Genomic DNA, 19,832 nt, shown 5'->3' on the forward strand with positions numbered 1-19,832 from the left:
AAGAAATTCCACAAATTAAATTTGAACAATGCACACCTGTGAATTGAAAGGTGGCTACCTCATGAAGGTGGTTGAGAGAATGCCAAGAGTGTGCAAAACTGTCAAGGCAAAGGGTGGCTACTTTGAAGAATCTGAAATATTCAATATATTTTGATTTGTTTAACACTTATTTTTGGTTACTACATTATTTCATAGTTTTGATGTCTTCACTATTATTCTACAATGTAGAAAATAGTAAAAATAAAGAAAAGCCCTTGATGACTAGTTGTCCAAACTTTTGACTGGTATTGTACCTTTCTCCTTCATGGATTTGACTTATTCCAAATGAAGTTGGAAAAGTACCTGTCCAGTTGTTTGAACATCGACTTTGGCAACAAAAAAAAGGAATCATTTGGAATAAGTACAAAATCCCTAGGTAGTACAGTCATCTTATCAGAATTGTGACCTGCTAATAAAATGGGAATAGACAACCACCTTTATAAAATCCTGCTAAGTGTGCTCCTGGAGTGTTTTTGAAGTTATGTTTAAACAGACCCTAAATGAGCGTGTGACCTTTATCCCCAAATAAGTAAAGACCTGATGCTCCACCATGAATGGGGAATTGGCATACCCAATTCCTTCTGTTAACTGATTAATGGGGAGCAGCACGCTTTTTGTTAGGTTTAATTTATAACCAGAGAATATCCCAAAACCTTGTAGCATGTCCAAGAGATGGGGTATACACTCCAGGGTTAGAGATGTATAAAAGAAGATCGTCTGCATATAAGGACACCTTGTGAGTTATGTCGCCCCTTAGTATTCCCTTAATCATCTCCTCCGTGCGCAGGGCCGATAGCAAGAGGCTCAATAGCCATAACAAATAGGAAAGGGGATAAACAGAAACCCTGCCTGGCCCCCTTGTGGAGAGGGAAATAGCTGGAGGTAACGTTGTTGGTGTGAACAGAAGCCACTGGGGACAAGTACAACATCTTAATCCAGGAAAGGAATGACGGGCCAAACCCAGATCTCTAGTACTGTAAATAGTTATTCCCTTAACCCGGTCGAAAGCCTTCTCAGCATCAAGAGAGCTGACGACCTCTGGCTGTAGAGTTGGGTGGGCAGTGTAAAGAACTTTTAAATAGCCGCCGCATATTATCGAAAGATTGCCTACCTGAGATAAATCCGGGTTGGTCAGAGTTAATTACATTAGTCATCACTGTTTCTAAACGGCGTGAGAGGACCTTAGTGAGAATTTTATAATTGCAGCACAAAAGGCTTATAGGGCGGTATGAGCCAAAGTTTAGGGGATTCTTGTCCTTTTTAAGCAAAACTGAAATAGTCGTCTGGGGCAGTTTCTGACTAGGAAGGATTTCATTGTACATTGAGCTGAGGATAGGGGTTAGTTTAGAAGAGAATGCTTTATAGAATTCAGTAGGCAAGCCATCAGGCCCAGGAGCTTTACCACTCTGCATGGACTGGATTGCCAGAGTAGATTCATCATCACTTATTGAGGCATCCATGTAAGTTTGTTCATCTGAATTGGGACAGGGGATGTTCAGATTGTCTAGAAATGTATGCATACGAGATGTGTCAGGAAGAGCCTCTGAGAAGTAAAGAGCAGGGTAGAATTGCTTTAAATTGATTGTTGATTGGTAGAAGTTGTATTTTATTCCTTGTTATCATTTTTTTTAAACTGTATTGTTGGGAAGGGCTCATAAGCAAGCATTTCATGGTAAAGTCTACACCAGTTGTATTCGGCGCATGTGACAAATAACATTTGATTTGGTTGAATCTGTGCTTGAAATTCACTACTCGATTGAGGGACCTTACAATTATCGATATGTGTGGGGTACAGAGATTGGATCATCATACAAACCCATGTTAACCACTATTATTGAACACAGAATGAGTCCATGTACCTTTTTATTATGGGATTTGTTAAGCACATTTTTACTCATTAACTTATTGAGGCTTGCCGTAACAAAGGGGTTGAATACTCAAGACATTTCAGCTTAACATTTTCTATTAATACATTTTGTTTTATTCTGCAAATAAAATTCCACTTTGAGTTTATGAGGTATTGTATGTAGATCAGTGACACAAAATCTAAATTTAATACATTTTTAATTCGGGCTGTAACGACAAAATGTCAAAAAAGGAAGGGGGTGTGAATACATTCTGAAGGCACTGTATAGGATATTTAGCTGGTGAACATTTAGTAGTGAATTTCTAGTGTAACTTTATAACCTCTCTTGTGCTGCTCAACAGTCACATCATGAAACTTCAGTTTGCTCTTTGTAAGCAAACATACCATGTGACTGGCTCAATTAAAAAAAAAAAAATGTTTTAAAAGGGACGGTATTGAAAATCATACTGTCGGTATTTCAAAATACCCCGGTATAGAGAGCAATAGTAATTGCGTATTTTTGTAGGCCGCAACTTCGCTATGGTTTGTTTGCCAAAATCTATGGGGATAATTTTTTTGGGGGGGTGGGTTTGATAAACCTCAGAAGTAAGTTCTGTGGTAACACAGGCTTCTGAGATCTTATATTTTGTTCTATGAGATAATGTTAATCAGCTAATGTTACTTTTTGTGAATTTTGAAGCATTTATGTATTATTCATAAAGGTCATGTTAACTGACTGATATTTCATAGAACAAAATGTATAAGATCTCCTAAGCCTGTGCTAACCTCAGACCTTAATTTCGACATTGATCCCAATACCCAATTCTTTCCCCATTAATTTCCTCCATAGGAATGGCTGAACGAACCAGAGGTAACTCATTTCTGTTCTTTAGGACAACAAGTTGGCGAGCTCTATATGGTATAACTCCCAAGCCTACTCTGGGGTGCTAATAATTATGTCAATGCCATTTGTCTTCATTTTCTAAATAAAAATTGTAAACTTAAGTTTACAAAAATACAATTGGCCCTGCAATGTTGAAAATCCAAGAACAAGGTATGGTGACCATTTTTTTTAAATACACTGCTCAAAAAAATAAAGGGAACACTAAAATAACACATCCTAGATCTGAATGAATGAAATAATCTTATTAAATACTTTTATCTTTACATAGTTGAATGTGCTGACAACAAAATCACACAAAAATAATCAATGGAAATCCAATTTATCAACCCATGGATGTCTGGATTTGGAGTCACACTCAAAATTAAAGTGGAAAACCACACTACAGGCTGATCCAACTTTGATGTAATGTCCTAAAAACAAGTCAAAATGAGGCTCAGTAGTGTGTGTGTGGCCTCCACGTGCCTGTATGACCTCCCTACAACGCCTGGGCATGCTCCTGATGAGGTGGCGGATGGTCTCCTGAGGGATCTCCTCCCAGACCTGGACTAAAGCATCTGCCAACTCCTGGACAGTCTGTGGTGCAATGTGGCATTGGTGGATGGAGCGAGACATGATGTCCCAGATGTGCTCAATTGGATTCAGGTCTGGGGAACGGGCGGGCCAGTCCATAGCATCAATGCCTTCCTCTTGCAGGAACTGCTGACACACTCCAGCCACATGAGGTCTAGCATTGTCTTGCATTAGGAGGAACCCAAGGCCAACCGCACAAGCATATGGTCTCACAAGGGGTCTGAGGATCTCATCTCGGTACCTAATGGCAGTCAAGCTACCTCTGGCGAGCACATGGAGGGCTGTGCGGCCCCCCAAAGAAATGCCACCCCACACCATGACTGACCCACCGCCAAACCGGTCATGCTGGAGGATGTTGCAGGCAGCAGAACGTTCTCCATGGTGTCTCCAGACTGTCACGTCTGTCACGTGCTCCGTGTGAACCTGCTTTCATCTGTGAAGAGCACAGGGCGCCAGTGGCGAATTTGCCAATCTTGGTGTTCTCTGGCAAATGCCAAACGTCCTGCACGGTGTTGGGCTGTAAGCACAACCCCTACCTGTGGACGTCGGGCCCTCATACCACCCTCATGGAGTCTGTTTCTGACCGTTTGAGCAGACACATGCACATTTGTGGCCTGCTGGAGGTCATTTTGCAGGGCTCTGGCAGTGCTCCTCCTTGCACAAAGGCGGAGGTAGAGGTCCTGCTGCTGGGTTGTTGCCCTCCTACGGCCTCCTCCACGTCTCCTGATGTACTGGCCTGTCTCCTGGTAGCGCCTCCATGCTCTGGACACTACGCTGACAGACACAGCAAACCTTCTTGCCACAGCTCGCATTGATGTGCCATCCTGGATGAGCTGCACTACCTGAGCCACTTGTGTGGGTTGTAGACTCCGTCTCATGCTACCACTAGAGTGAAAGCACCGCCAGCATTCAAAAATGACCAAAACATCAGCCAGGAAGCATAGGAACTGAGAAGTGGTCTGTGGTCCCCACCTGCAGAACCACTCCTTTATTGGGGGTGTCTTGCTAATTGCCTATAATTTCCACCTGTTGTCTATTCCATTTGCACAACAGCATGTGACATTTATTGTCAATCATTGTTGCTTCCTAAGTGGACAGTTTGATTTCACAGAAGTGTGATTGACTTGGAGTTACATTGTGTTGTTTAAGTGTTCCCTTTATTTTTTTGAGCAGTATATATTTCAACATACACTACATGGCCTTCAAATGAGTGGATTTGGCTATTTCCACCACACCCGTTGCTGACAGGTGTTTAAAATCGAGCACACAGCCTTCATAGACATACATTGGCAGTAGAATGGCCCGTACTGAATAGCTCAGAGACTTTCAACGTGGCACCGTCATAGGATGCCACCTTTCCAACAAGTCAGGTCTTCCAACATCTAGTGGAAAGCCTTCCAAGAAGAGTGGAGGCTGTTATAGCAGCACAGGGGGACCAACTCCATATTAATGCCCATGATTTTGGAATGAGATGTTTGACAAGCAGGTGTCAACATACTTTTGCCCATTTTAGAAGAAATAGGGAGTTATTTAAGGAAAGTGGACCGGTGTCAATATATTTGGGTGCAAATGTATCTTACTCACACCTGGTTGTAACACATACCTTCCACACACTCCCCCTCCCCGCTGCTCTCCCTTTGGACATTTCCTCCCCCTCAACAGACCATTACCCTGCTCACACCCCAATGGACATTTTATATTTAGAATTACCACAGTTGTAAATATGTTTTTAGAATTGTTTTTGTTTCATTCACACCTGCACTGTTGGAGCTTAAGTATGTTACTGTATACTGAAACTACATCTGCATGTGGCTAAATAAAAATCTAATCTTCCTGGCTTACAACTAGACTAAATTCATGGCTTTTCTATCAGTTTATCATGGAATGCAGCCTGTTGGATGATGACTCTCTAAAGGTCAACATTGAGAGACGTTATGATAATTGTATGATTATACAGGTAGAAGTGTATTCTGACTCCATTATAGGTCAGATACTGATCTGGTATTGACAAATGAAAACCTGTGTTTTCAGTCACACTCAGTGGGTTTTAACATGCCTTATATAGAATAGGCCTTTTGTTTTTCAAAGCGAAAGGAGACTCAGGAAGGTCACTCAGTTTGGAATGGGGCAGGGTCTGATTCCATGGGAGAACGACCAAACGAATGAGTGCTTGTTTGTTCAAAGCAAAACTAACTCTCTAGCTCGCTTTGTGTCTCTCTCTCTCTCTCATGTGATGAATGCCAAGTTAACTCCATTTAGCTTTTTCATTGAGAAAAAATCCCACTTCTCTCTTGGCCTGGGAAAGTCTGTCTTTGATTTACCTCCTCGTATCTTTGTTATGGTTACAAATATGATTATCCCAGATGTGGCATGTGTACAAGGGCTCTCTGGGAGCAAAGAAATGCATGATAACAAAGTTCTGAGTGTTTTCCTTCTGCCGGTCCGTACCAGGAGGTCAGCCCAGGGGAACGGGGATAACAGAGATCTGTCGATTGCTGCAACTGCATCCCACTGGATCGGTTTACCATTCTGATATACTGTACGGTGTACACAATCAAGTTTTATCTTGAGAAATGATGTGTGTGTGAGAGAGAGAATTTGTGATTCTGAGAATGAGGGTTTGGCGAGTGTGTGCGTGTGAGAGTGAGCCTGTTAGTATGTTTTCTAAGAAAATGTGTGTGTAATTGTGTCTGTTCTCTTAAGTGTGATAGTGTACAGTGCCTTCAGAAAGTATGCATACCCCTTGACTTATTCCACATTGGGTTACAGCTTGAATTCAAAATTGATTATATATACTTTTCTCACCCATCTACACACAATACCCCATAATGACAAAATGAAAACATATTTTTCAAATTTTTGTTGCAAATTTATTGAAAATGAAACATAGAAATAACCATTTACATAAGTATTCACACCCCTGAGTCAATACATGTTAGAATCACCTTTGCCAGCGATTTATAGCTGTGAGTCTTTCTGGGTAAGTCTCTAAGAGCTATGCACACCTGGATTGTACAATATTTGTTCATTATTCTTTTAAAGATTCTTCAAGTTGGTTGATGATCGTTGTTAGACAGCCATTTTCAAGTCTTGGCATAGATTTTCAAGCTGGTTTAAGTCAGAACTGTAACAAGGCCACTCAAGAACATTGAATGTTGTCTTGGTAAGCAACTCCAGTGTATATTTGGCCTTGTGTTTTAGGTTGTTGTCCTGCTGAAAGGTGAGTTTGTATCCCAGTGTCTGTTGGAAAACAGACTGAACCAGGTTAGTCCTCTAGTATTTTGCCTGTGCTTAGCTCGATTCTGTTTATTTTTATCCCCAAAAAAAACTCCCTAGTCCTTGCAGCTGACAAGTATACACATGACATGATGCAGCCTCCACCATGCTTGAAAATATGAAGAGTGATGTGTTGTGCTGGATTTGCCCCGAACGTAACACTTTGTATTTAGGATATAAAGTTAATTTCTTTGCCACATTTCTTGCAGTTTTCTTTTGTTGCAAACATGATGCATGTTTTGGAATATTCTTTCTGTACCAGCTTCCTTTTCACTCTGTCATTTAGGTTAGTATTGTGGAGTAATTACTATGTTATAGCCTTCCCTGTGGCTCAGTTGGTAGAGCATGGTGTTTGCAACGCCCGCATGGTGTTTGCAACGCCAGGGTTGTGGGTTCGATTCCCACGGGGGGCCAGTATGGAAAAAAAAAATATGTATGAAATGTATGCATTCACTACTGTAAGTCGCTCTGGATAAGAGTGTCTGCTAAATGACTAAAATGTAAATGTAAAAAAATTATCCATCCTCAGTGTTCTCATATCACAACTATTAAAATCTAACTGTTTTAAAGTCAGGTGCCCTTGGTGAGGCATTGGAAAACCTCCCTGGTCTTTGTGGTTGAATCTGTGTTTGAAATTCACTGCTCGACTGACGGACCTTACAGACAATTGTATGTGTGGGGTACAGAGATTAGGTAAATATAAAAAAAAATCATGTTAAACACTATTATTGCAAACCGAGTGAGACCATGCAACTTATGTGACTTGTTAAGCAAATGTTTTATTCTGAACTTATTTAGGCTTGCCATAACAAAAGGGTTGAATATGTATTGACTCAAGACATTTCAGCTTTTCATTTTTAAATAATTTGTGAACATTTCAAGACATAATTCCACTTTGACATTATGGGGTATTGTGTGTAAGCTAGTGTCACATCTCAATTGAATCCATTTTAAATTCAGGCTGTAAAACAACAAAATGTGGAAAAGGTCAGGGGGTGTAAATAGTTTCTGAAGCCCTCTGGGGTGCTGGGTTGTGTGACAGCAGCAGGCAGACACTGTGTTCCGGACAGACTTGAGGGTCGCGCCCTTACAGCGCTCACACAATCACAGGCCAAATAATTTACCGGCTCACTTAACCCCAGCCAGCCAGCCACCCACCCAGCCTGCATGCCTTTGCCTTGCCAGACAGACTGACTGACACTGAGGAGGAACATGAGAGTGAGTCACCCACATAATGAATCTCCATACATCTCCCTGGCTAGACAGAGGGGGAGGGGAGGGGGTGTGACAGTGAGTGAGATAATTAGATGGTATTCTCTTCTGCTGAGTGTGAGTGTGTGTGTGAGTGTGAGGGAAGATACATGGGATTGAAAGAGCAGGTATGTCCTGTGGTGTTTGATGAGGGGAATGATGAAGGGGAGGTAGAGACGTAGGCCTAGAAAGAAACAGCGATAGGTTACACACAGTGAAACAGCAGGGATCTACAGCTGCAGTGTATTGGACAATGGATAGCTGTTATGATCTGGCTGGTCTACTACTACTACTACTTGGCAGTTGATGGCAGTCTGGATGTTTAGGCTCTTTGAATTGAACGTACAAATTGAATTTCACAACAAGTGCGTACTGTTTATGTAGTGTGTGTGTATAAGGAATATGTGTGTTATGTATACAGGGACACATTATTCGTAGATTTGTTCAGTTTCTTACCAGATATGTTTATTAATTTGTTGCAAAATGTAAAAACATGTTCCATATGTTATCTTCCAGCTCGACCAACATGTTGCATTTGGTGTTGACAGGTGACAACCAGGGCTTTCGCTTTAGAAGTAGACTCAGTGAGATGACGTAGCTGCACGATGTAAACCACAGTAGTGGGTCAATTTCCTCAACAACTAAGAGCGTTGAAGTGCGAGGCTAACTTCTCCAATGTTTTGCTCCCGTAGCTATCCCATTGTAGCAGCGTGAAGCCCACCCATGCACATGTGCAAATACTCTGTGTGACGGCAAAGTTTTGCATCGCGCTCATCTCAATATCTGCAGTGCTGTTCAAGGCAACATCTTGCTGAGTCTCCTTTAATGAAAATATTGATGCTTTTATTTTCACCCTGGATATACACTAGAAATCTGCTAAATGATGACAACAAATAACCATGTGGAATCCCCTGCTCAGTGGAGCCTCTTGCTGTATTGGACGCCTAAATTGATTTTAACCTCTGGGCATTTACATCTAAAATGACCCATGGGGAGGGGTGGGGGACTGACGACCAACCTGTGTTGCTTGGCGGGGTGGAAAACATGGTTTCCGTGTGGGGTGGGGATGCGGGGGGTTGCACGGAGACATTTTGGGTCTCCGGCCAACCTGTCCAAATTGGGTGTCCCTTAAAAGCTAAGAGTCTACATCAACTACAAAGGCACCCACTCCATTAACGTAATCTTGATAGCAGTGTGGGATGCCCGCTACAGGTTCACAAAATGGTGGATGTCTGGTCATACGGCCAAGAGAGCAATGTTTTAAGAGTTATTTTGGGTCCAAACTGCTGCAGAAGACCCTCGATTTACCACCGCCAGCTGTCCTGCCAGGTACCACAACGCCAAGTCCTCATGTTTTACTGGGAGATTCCCCCTTCATGAGAACCTCATGCGCCCTTATCCAGGTACTGTATGTTGATAATAGGATGTTGGAATTAATTTCACTTTTTCTGTTTCTAATTTCCCTTTTTTACTGCATACATGTGTGCACCTCTATATGAGAAGTGGCATTTTTATCAAGGCTTATATCTGACATACAGTATATTCTCTTGTTACCTCTCATTCACAGCTGTCCATCTCAATGAACCTGGGCGTACCTACAACTACCGCCAACTACCGCCACTCTCGTCGGATAGTCATAGAGAATGCATTCGGCATGATGGCTGCAAGGATGAGTTCTTGGTTGCCCAATCAAGTGTACCCCTGAAAACGCTAAGGACATTGAAGCCATGTGGCCCTCTACAACTACCTGTCCTCCACGGGTGAAGCTGATGAGCGAAACACAAGATACATGCCCCCCGCTTTTGCTGACACGCCCCAACTACCAACCTGGAGAGTGGAGGGGGGTTGTGGCAGGGGACAACAATCTCCAAGATCCAGGGAGATGCTCTCGAGCCAGGGCGTCACAGCTTGCAAGTGAAACAAGCTCAGGGACTTCTTGAGAGGAAGTATGTGTGCCATGGCAAGATGACATGGTTAGGAGAGGACAACTCAACGTGAGCCAGCAAATCATGCAGAATAGGCCTTTGTTTGGACTGCACACACACACACGTGATGGACGCTCAGTTCTTTGTGTGCACTGTGAACCAAAATGTAGAGTCTTAATTTTGTTGATTAAATGAAACCTGATTCTATGACATCTTAGTGTGCAGTAATTTAGATAAGCTTGAACTAGGCCTGTTGCAGTGACTGTATCACCGCCACACCGGCAGTCATGACCACAGTAAAATTCCATGTGACTGTTGATTCACGGTAATATCCTCTTATGCACTCTGGACATGCGTTGGTAGTACTCAACTCGATCGCAATCAACAGGTCTCTAATGGCCTGGTACTCTATTGTCCCTCTAACCACTGACATCAATGCAAATACAATCTAAAATCACATCAAACACGTACCATCAAAACAGTAAGTATGTTCTTTTAAAACTCACCTCACTGTAATTGATCAATTTCAAGAAAGAAGTTCAGCAAAAGGTTGAAACTGAGTGGAATACATGTACATGGTTGTTGTAGATGTTGTTTCAAAGCAAACCTAACACAATAAAATGGGCAGCGCTTTCTAAGGCGATGATTAATTCAAAATACCCATTCACATGTTAGGGCTTATGCATACACAAAGTTGAGGAGAAATAGAGATCAGGGTTGGGTTATAAAAAAAAATATCTGAAACTTTGAACATCCCACAGAGAATCCATTATTAAAAAATTGAAATAATATGGCACCACAACAAACCTGCCAAGAGAGGGCCACCCACAAAAACTCACGGACCAGGCAAGGAGGGCATTAATCAGAGTGGCAACAAAGAGACCAACGATAACCCTGAAGGATCTGCAAAGCTCCAGAGGGGATTGGAGTATCTGTGCATAGGACCACCTTAAGCCATACACTCCACAGAGCTGGACTTTACGGAAGAGTGGCCAGAAAAAGCCATTGCCTAAAGAAAAAAATTGGTGTTCGCCAAAAGGAATGTGGGAGACTCCCCAAACATATGGAAGAAAGTACTCTGGTCAGATGAGACTAAAATGTAGATTTTTGGCCATCAAGGAAAATGCTATGTCTGGCACAAACCCAACACCTCATATCACCCCCGAGAACACCATCCCCACACAAAGTTCTTGAGGGAAACCTGTTTGTCTTCCAGAGATTTGAGACTGGGACGAAGGTTCACCTTCCAACAGGACAATGACCCTAAGCATACTGCTAAAGCAACATTCGAGTCGTTTAAGGAGAAACATTTAAACGTCTCGGAATGGCCTAGTCAAAGCCCAGACCTCAATCCAATTGAGAATCTGTGGTATGACTTAAAGATTGCTGTACACCAGTTTGCTTCACAGTTACATTTTTTTTGCATCTTCAAAGTGATAGGCATGTTGTGTAAGTCAAGTGATACAAACCCCTCCAAAATCCATCTTAATTCCAGGTTGTAAGGCAACAAAATAGGAAAAATGCCAAGGGGTTGAATACTTTCGCAAGCCACTGTAGCCTACCGCATATTATTTCATACAGATTTAAGATGTTGTTGGTACATAATTGGTGTAGCCTATACTCTAATATTAAATAAATTACAGTAATCTTCTTTGAGTGTGGACTATTATTATGCATACTGGATGGACTGGTTCTTATGCTATGCTCCAAACATTATGTTCATGAGTCTGGGAGAGAACATACAGGCCAAGGCGATGCTATTGGTTTATTAATTGTGTAGGGCAGTTTACAGAGTTGGCCTACAATTTATAGGGAATTTGTATTTGATTTTGAATAGTCTAGTAATAGGGCACTTTTTTTCAGAATTAATAGGCTGAAACATTACCTTAGCTACAGAATATCTCACCACTGTCCATTCCCCTCTCTCCTTCGTTCCTTTCTCGAGCGCACGAAGAGAGGAGCTGTCAACAGTTTAATGAAATATGTTTAGTTGTGAAAACGTATTACTATCGATGTTCCCGAACAGTTTTCACTTGGTTTCCCATATTAAACACTGGGTAGTTGCAGGAACAGGGTTGGAGAGCCCATGGTATACAGACTTTGGGCGGGATGTCACCTCAGAGGTTGCATGCTCCTCAAACAGTGGTTGATGTGTGGAATGAAATAACCAGAGTAGCTTACCCGGCAGAGGTAAAAAACGAACAAACAGGAAAGTGGTCGCTGTTCGCTTTGTCTTTTTCACCTGACCCTGTTCCTGCCCATTTTGATGATGCGCCATTCAAAATCTAAACTAATTTCACATATTAGAGACCCTTTAAAGTAGCACCGCCCCCTCAAGGACCAACAAAGTCAAAGCCCCCGGGTGGGCGAGCATAATGTATAAGGAATTTCTCGCTGCTAATGAGAACCTTGATGACCTTGTACCTAACCAGTGGGAATTCTAGAGACACCAGCTACAGTAACCCATTGGGAGGGGGTCACATTCGTACAATCAGAAAGGTGGCAAATTATTGGTGCCCTGGTGGCACAAAATAATAAAAACTGCTCAGAGATGCTTGGGAAAATGGTCACAACTGGGGACCTGTGTGTGTGTGTGTGTGTGTGTGTGTGTGTCAGCTAGAACTTTACATTTGGTTAAGCAAATCTCCCTATTCTTGATACATTTTGCATGCCTTCTCAAACAGCTCCAACTGTATATGCACATCAAGTCTTCTCTTGGTTGATTGTGGGGAGAGTGTATGTATCCCACATCTGTTGCTAAGAGGTAATGATGTTAGAGACAGTATAGGATGAATCACAATAATAGTATTTCCCCAAAATAATAATTGCTTGCCAAAAAAAGCTAAATAAATTGTAATGCCACTCCTGGTTATAGGTAACAATCCTTCGTATGAATGGCCTACATTATTACACATATTATTTGGTAATTGTGGAAATATACTGAACAAAATATAAACGCAAAATGTAAATTGTTGGTCCCATGTTTCATGAGCCGAAGCACACAAAAGCTTATTTCTCTCAAATGTTGTACACAAATGTGTTTACATCCCTGTTAGTGAGCATTTCTCCTTTGCCAAGATAATCTATCCATGAGATGGGTGTGGCATATCAAGAAGCTGATTAAACAGCATGATCATTATACAGGTGCACCTTGTGCTGGGGACAATAAAAGGCCACTCTAAAATGTGCAGTTTTGTCACACAACATAATGCTACAGATGTCTCAAGTTTACAGGGAGTGTGCAATTGGCATGCTGACAGCAGGAATTTCCATCAGAGCTGTTGCCAGAAAATGTAATGTTCTTTTCTCTACTATAATGTAGTTTTGGAGAATTTGGCAGGACGTCCAACCGGCCTCACAACCGCAGACCACTTGTAACCACGCCAGCCCCGGATCTCTACATCCGGCTTCTTCAACTGTGGGATTGTCTGAGACCAGACACCCGGACAGCTGATGAAACTGAGTAGAATTTCTGTCTATAAAAAAAAACATTCTGATTGGCTGGGCCTGGCTGCCCAGTGGATGCCCTCCTAGGCCCACCTATGGCTGTGTCCCTGCCCAGTCATGTGAAATCCATAGATTAGGGCCTAATGAATTCATTTCAATTGACTGATTTCCTTATATGAACTGTAACGTGTTGAAATCGTTGCCTGTTGTGTTTATATTTTTGTTCAGTATAAATTAAGATATGCAAGATTTTAGTTTTTTTTTTAAATAACAGCACACAATAGAATTGAAGTGAGGGCGTTGGAAATGCTTTTGGTTGTTAATCTGCTTCTGTTCTGTAGTTGGCACTGTGCTCTTTTTAAAGGGTGGATCCCAATCTCTCAAATGCCCCAAAAACAATATCACATTTACATAAGTATTCAGACCCTTTACTCAGTCTTTGTTGAAGCACCTTTAGCAGCAATTACAGCCTCAAGTCTTCTTGGGTATGATGCTACAAGCTTGGCACACCTGTATTTGGGGAGTTTCTCCTATTCTTCTCTGCTGATCCTCTCAAGCTCTGTCAGGTTGGATGGGGAGCATCGCTACACAGCTATTTTCAGGTCTCTCCAGAGGTCTCTCCAGAGTTCAATCTTGGTTTCATCAGACCAGAGAATCTTGTTTCTCATGGTCTGAGAGTCCTTTCAGGTGCCTTTTGGCAAACTCCAAGTGGGCTGTCATTTTCTTTTTATTGAGGAGTGGCTTCCGTCTGGCCACTCTCCCATAAAAGCATGATTGGTGAAGTACTGCAGAGATGGTTGTCCTTCTGGAAGGTTCTCCCATCTCCACAGAGGAACTCTGGAGCTCTGTCATCCCTGACCAAGACCTTTCTTCCCTGATTGCTCAGTTTCGCCGGGTGGCCACCTCTAGGAAGAGTCTTGGTGGTTCCAAACTTCTTCCATTTAAGAATGATAGAGGCCATTGTGTTCTTGGGGACCCTCAATGCGGCAGAAATGTTTTGCTACCCTTCCCCAGATCTGTGCCTCGACACAATCCTGTATCGGAGCTCTATGGACAATTCCTTCTACCTCATGGCTTCATTTTTGCTTTGACATGCACTGTCAACTGTGGGACCTTATCTAGACAGGTGTGTGCCTTTCCAAATCTTGTCCAATCAATTGAATTTACCACTGGTGGACTCCAATGAAGTTGTAGAAACATCTCAAGGATGATCAATGGAAACAGGATGCACCTGAGATCAATTTCGAGTCTCATAGCAAAGGGTCTGAATACTTATGTAAATAAGGTATTTCCGTTTTTTTATTTTTCATACATTTGCAAAAATGTCTGAACTTGTTTTTCACTTTGTCATTATAGGGTATTGTGTGCAAAGGGTGGCTACTTTGAAGAATCTCAAATATAAAATATTTTTTTTGGTTACTACATGGTTCCATATGTGTTATTTCATAGTTTTGATGTCTTCACTATTATTCTATAATGTAAAAAATAGTAAAGATAAAGAAAAACCCTGGAATGAGACCAACTCATGTTCTGTTCTTCTGAAATATATTTTCTTCATATCATGTTTCCTTAGATCTGCCGAAAATAAATAATGGATTTATTGTGATGGTGTATATTATTACATTGATTTATAAGACTTTGGAAAATCGAAATGTAAAAAAGCCTGTATCAGCAGCTTGTATGCGTGGAGGTCTGGAGATGCTAAACGTGTTTATATAAATTACCGGTCAATTACCGTGAGACCGGTCTTTTGCTTGACAACAACCGCCTGACAAAGTTTTGTGACTGCCGCAGCCCTAGATTGACCTATACCACACAGTCAAACCAAGTGTTATTTGTCACATGCGTCGAATACAGCAGGGGTAGGTAGATCTTACCGTGAATACAGGGGGTACTGGTGTTGAGCCGAAAATCTCCCCCCTGCCAGAATTCTCCCCTCGCGTTCATCATTGCTGCGACTTGCTTGCTAGTTGAGATTTTGTCAGTTTAGCCTACATTTCACTGATCTTAGTAGCAGAAAGCATTTTTGTTTTCAGTTTGGCTATTTGTTTCAAGTGTACGTGGCGGTTCTAGCTTGAATGGCGCCCAGGGCGAGCGCCCGTCTGCACCTGGGGGCGCCCCGTGCCGCCCCCGGCAAGATGCCGCCCAAGGCGGCTGCCCATGTCGCCCGTACCTAAATCCGCTACCGATTTTGTATTAGTCTATAAATGCATCTCTTTGCCAAAATGCATCTTTTCCATGTCTTATTCGACTAGTATTTATGAAAGTGTAAGTATAATAATTCAGCCATAATTGTTCTGAAATGTTTATTGCTTGCCAACATTTTACTCTCTCCGCTATGTTTAATATAACACACATACATTAATTATTCATTTCGGTTGCCTATCCTGACGAAGTTTGTTCTATAGAAAGTATTTGACTCTGATGTGTGTCGCAGAAAGTATTTGACTCTAGCCACACAATTAAGGAAATTAGAAGGGGGGGGATTCTGGCAGGGGGGAGATTTTCGGCATAACACCTGTTCCAAGTCAATGTGCTGGGGCACAGGTTAGTTGAGGTAATTTGTACATGTAGGTTAGGGGTAACGTGACTATGCATAGATAATAAAAAGTGACTAGCAGCAGTGTAAAAACAAGGTGGTAGGTGTCAATGTAAATAGTTCAGGTGTCCATTTTGATTCATTGTTCAGCAGTCTTATGGCTTGGGGGTAGAAGCTGTCAATGAGCCTTTTGGGCCTAGCTCTGGTACCGCTTGTCATGTGGAAGCAGAGAGAACAGTCTATGACTTGGGTAACTGGAGTCTTCAACAATGTCTTTGGGCCTTCCTCTGACAAATAAAATGTATTTTTTTAAAGAAAGCCTGTAAAGTCTGTGGCACACATCTCTTCTCTATGTGGTCAGCACTTAATGTTCAATATAATGCACCTTGTATTGAGATTGCGAAAAGCCAACAGAGCTTTTTCATCACAGATTTAACCTATATTCTTGTTTCTCGTCTCTGAAAGTAAACCACAAAACAAAAGTGTCTGTTGAGAATTGACATGTAAACAACTAGTGCCTATTAAATAAAATGAGTGTCAGAGTGTAGATATAAAAATCTATGAACAATATAAATAATAACAAACAATGGTACAACAGTGTCTGCTACAGTATGAACTGACATGTAAACAACAAAGTGTCTATGGAATAAAATGAAAGTGTAGTATCTGATTCCTGTCTGAACACCAACACAACAAGCTGTGGTCCCAGTCGTTTGGTCCATGTCCTCTTCTTGAGTCATGCACAAACTCATGCAGCTGGTTATAGAGTTCCTCCCAGAGTTGTTGCTAGAGTTCATCCATGAAATCAGCAATAGGTGCCAGGGCCCTGTGGAGAGGGGGGGAATTAGAGGAGTGTCTGTGGCGAGCAGTGTGCATGGTGAGGAAAGAGGACAACAGAAGAGAGGAAAGGGGATCAGAGTAAAGGAGAGTCTGAAATATTTGTTTATTTATTTACGGTAATCGGTAACAGAATTACCCAAAAATCTGTAACGGAATTTCTGCAATTGAATTAGCTACAATGCGAAATCATAGTAGTCACAAACCACAGTTGATTCACTTCACCTGCTACTGTCCTCCCTTCCTCTGGCATACTGTTATGTTCAGCTCATAACTGTTGTCTTTCTCCTTCTGTCATCTGGTGGTCAAAGCCAGACTTGGAAAACAGTCTGGACAACCCCTCACTCTCTCTGCAGCTCTCTCTTCTTTCTCTCCATTTAATGTCACCTCTTACTGACACACACCATGACACCTACAACCTACCCTTTTTCCATTTACTGTAAGAAGTATCCTCACCCACTGAGCACCGACGACCAAGTCTGAACTAATCATAGACGCCAGTACAGTAGAGAACAGTGCAGTAAAAAAGTAGAGTAGTGTACCATATAGTACAGTACAGTATAATGTATTATTCTATGCTACTATGCTGTACTGTGCTTTCCAAACTTGTGAAACATGGACGTCTGTGATTGGTTCAGATTTGGTCTGGTCAGGACCAACCAAATGTGGTTTGTATAGGTGCGGAGCTCATTAGAATAATAACCAGTGTGTAGAATAATGGGCAAATATACCTGTGTACATATTCAGGATACCGTAATTTCCGGACTATAAGCCGCAACTTTTTTCCCACGCTTTGAACCTCGCGGCTTAAACAATGACGCGGCTAATATATGGATTTTTCCAGCTTTCAATTTTTTTCTCCCAAAAAAACACATTCTGTTACGTGCTCAGTTTTCTGGCGGCATGAAGCTTTCATTAGACCAATGAAATTGCCTAACGGGTTAAGGTCAAACAACTTTTTTGTTTACTGTTTAGATTAAATAGAGCGCTCTCAAACTTCCCATCATTCTGATTACGGTAGTCATTTTGTCACCCTCATCATGGCAAAGACACGGAGAAATGCATATGATGCAGCTTTCAAGTTGAAGGCAATTGATCTGGCTGTTGGAAAAGGGAAATAGAGCCGCTGCACGGGAGCTTGGTCTTAATGAGTCGATGATAAGACGTTGGAAACAGCAGCATGAGGAATTGACTCAGTGCAAAAAGACAACTAAAGCTTACTGCTAATTTTACATTTTTTGTTACAAGCCTATTTATTTTTTGTTACAAGCTGTGTTTCGTTAAAGCCTGTGTAAAGTTCATTTGTTTCAATGTACCGGTAGGCACCTGCGGCTTATAGACATGTGCGGCTTATTTTTTTTAAATTCAGTGGGTGCGGCTTATATTCAGGTGCGCTCAATAGTCCGGAAATTACGGTACTTCACCATGAAGAGAATGATATTCATATCCATAATTATGCATTTCTGTATAGTACAGATCAGGACCCATGATGTAATTCCGTTGCCGTAATTCTGTTACCGGATGTATACTGAACTAAAATATAAATGCAACATATAAAGTATTGGTCCCATGTTTCTTGAGCTGAAATAAAAGATCCCAGAAATGTTCCATACTCAGAAAAAGCTTATTTCTCTCAAATTTTGTGGACAAATTTGTTTACATCCCTGTTAATGAGCATTTCTCCTTTGCCAAGATAATCCATTGACCTGACGGGTGTGGCATGTCAAGAAGGTGATCAAACACCATTATCATTACACAGATGCAACTTTGTGCTGGGACAATAAAAGGCCACTCTAAAATGTGGAGTTTTGTCACACAACACAATGCCACAGATGTCTCAAGCCGCCTCCAACGTCGTTTTAGAGAAATTGGCAGTACTTCAAACTGGCCTCACAACCGCAGACCACGTGTAACCAGGACCTTCACATCCGGCTTCTTCACCTGCAGGATCAGCTGAGACAGGAGTTTTTCTGGCTGTAGGAAAGCCCTTTTTTGGGGAAAAACTCATTCTGATTGGCTGGGCCTGGCTCCCCAGTGGGTGGTTCTGCCCTCCCAAGCCCACCAATGGCTGCGCCCCTGCCCAGTCATGTGAAATCCATAGATTAGGTCCTTATGAATTTATTTGAATTGACTATTTTCTTTATATGAACTGTAAATCAGTAAAGTCAATGAAATTGTTGCATGTTGCGTTTTATATTTTAGTTCAGTATAACTCCACTTCACCTACTGTAGTTCAATAACCAAAATATTTTTTTTCAAACTCAAGGTGTCATGTCATAGCGGACACCCCATTCTTTCTGCAGACATCTTTGAATCTTAATTCAGAGCAGATATTTTTGGACAACATGGTCGCATAAAAAACAGAGGGAGATTTTACCATAATTCTATTACTAAACAGTTCTTCCAGTAATTGTTTTTGTGTAATGTTCTGTGTAAATTGTTTAAAATGGTCCTTGTGCATAGAGTTGAATGGTTTGTTAAGCTTGTTTTTGTTTGGCATACATTTAAAGTGATCAAGGCATAATTCCGTTACCGTGGAATTACCCCTTTTGAAATATACTGTTCAATCCTTTGATAAACTCCTAGTCAGTCAGTCTTACGACTGTGCTGTGCCTCAAGCTCAAAAGCAGTGCTGCTGCTCCGACACAGAAGATCCCATCCACTGACCAAACCACCAAACATCCACGCAGTCTCTGCCGACACCTTGTTGCACTGTCGCTCTCTTCATCTCCACTAATGAGCTTCAGAGCGTGTGGCAGAGGGAGAGAGGGAAGCAAACGAGAAGCAGACGCTCATTAAATCTCACACAATGAAATAAATCATCAACGGTACGTTAAGCTAAGCACACCGAGTGCCGAGCAGCAGATCTGATCGTCTGGGCTTTTTGAGTCTCTTGGCTGAGACACCCGCACTCTGCTCCAATCAGGGCCTTCTACCGTTCTGTGACGGACAGCCGGGCCGTGCCAGGGCTCTGTTGCGAGTGAGTGAAGGAGAAAAGAGGAGTAAAGGAAGAGATGAGAGGAACTGCAATGTGGGCCTGCCTGCATGGTTTGTAAGCCCTGGTAATTAGCCTATTCCGGTAATCAGGCCTAAACAAAAAGCGTTTTATTTTTAGGGATGGGGCCTGCCCGCTCCCCTTAGCTCAGCCAGCTAAGTGTTGCTCATGGAGCGATGAATCCTTCAGAACTAACCAGCTCC

The 19,832-nt window shown here is 41.9% G+C and overlaps 2 long non-coding RNA genes across 2 annotated transcripts in view; both read left to right on the forward strand.

Annotated features, from left to right (window-relative positions):
- LOC115197357 (uncharacterized) overlaps positions 1 to 19,832 on the forward strand; it is a 445,749-nt gene that overhangs the window by 21,517 nt on the left and 404,400 nt on the right. The window lies entirely within an intron of this gene.
- LOC115197358 (uncharacterized) lies at positions 9,007 to 10,546 on the forward strand. Its single transcript, XR_003879006.1, has 2 exons — positions 9,007 to 9,289; positions 9,454 to 10,546. It is a non-coding gene; the product is annotated as an uncharacterized LOC115197358 (long non-coding RNA).

This window comes from Salmo trutta, chromosome 7, assembly GCF_901001165.1.
Source record: "Salmo trutta chromosome 7, fSalTru1.1, whole genome shotgun sequence".
Classification (NCBI taxonomy): Eukaryota; Metazoa; Chordata; class Actinopteri; order Salmoniformes; family Salmonidae; genus Salmo; species Salmo trutta.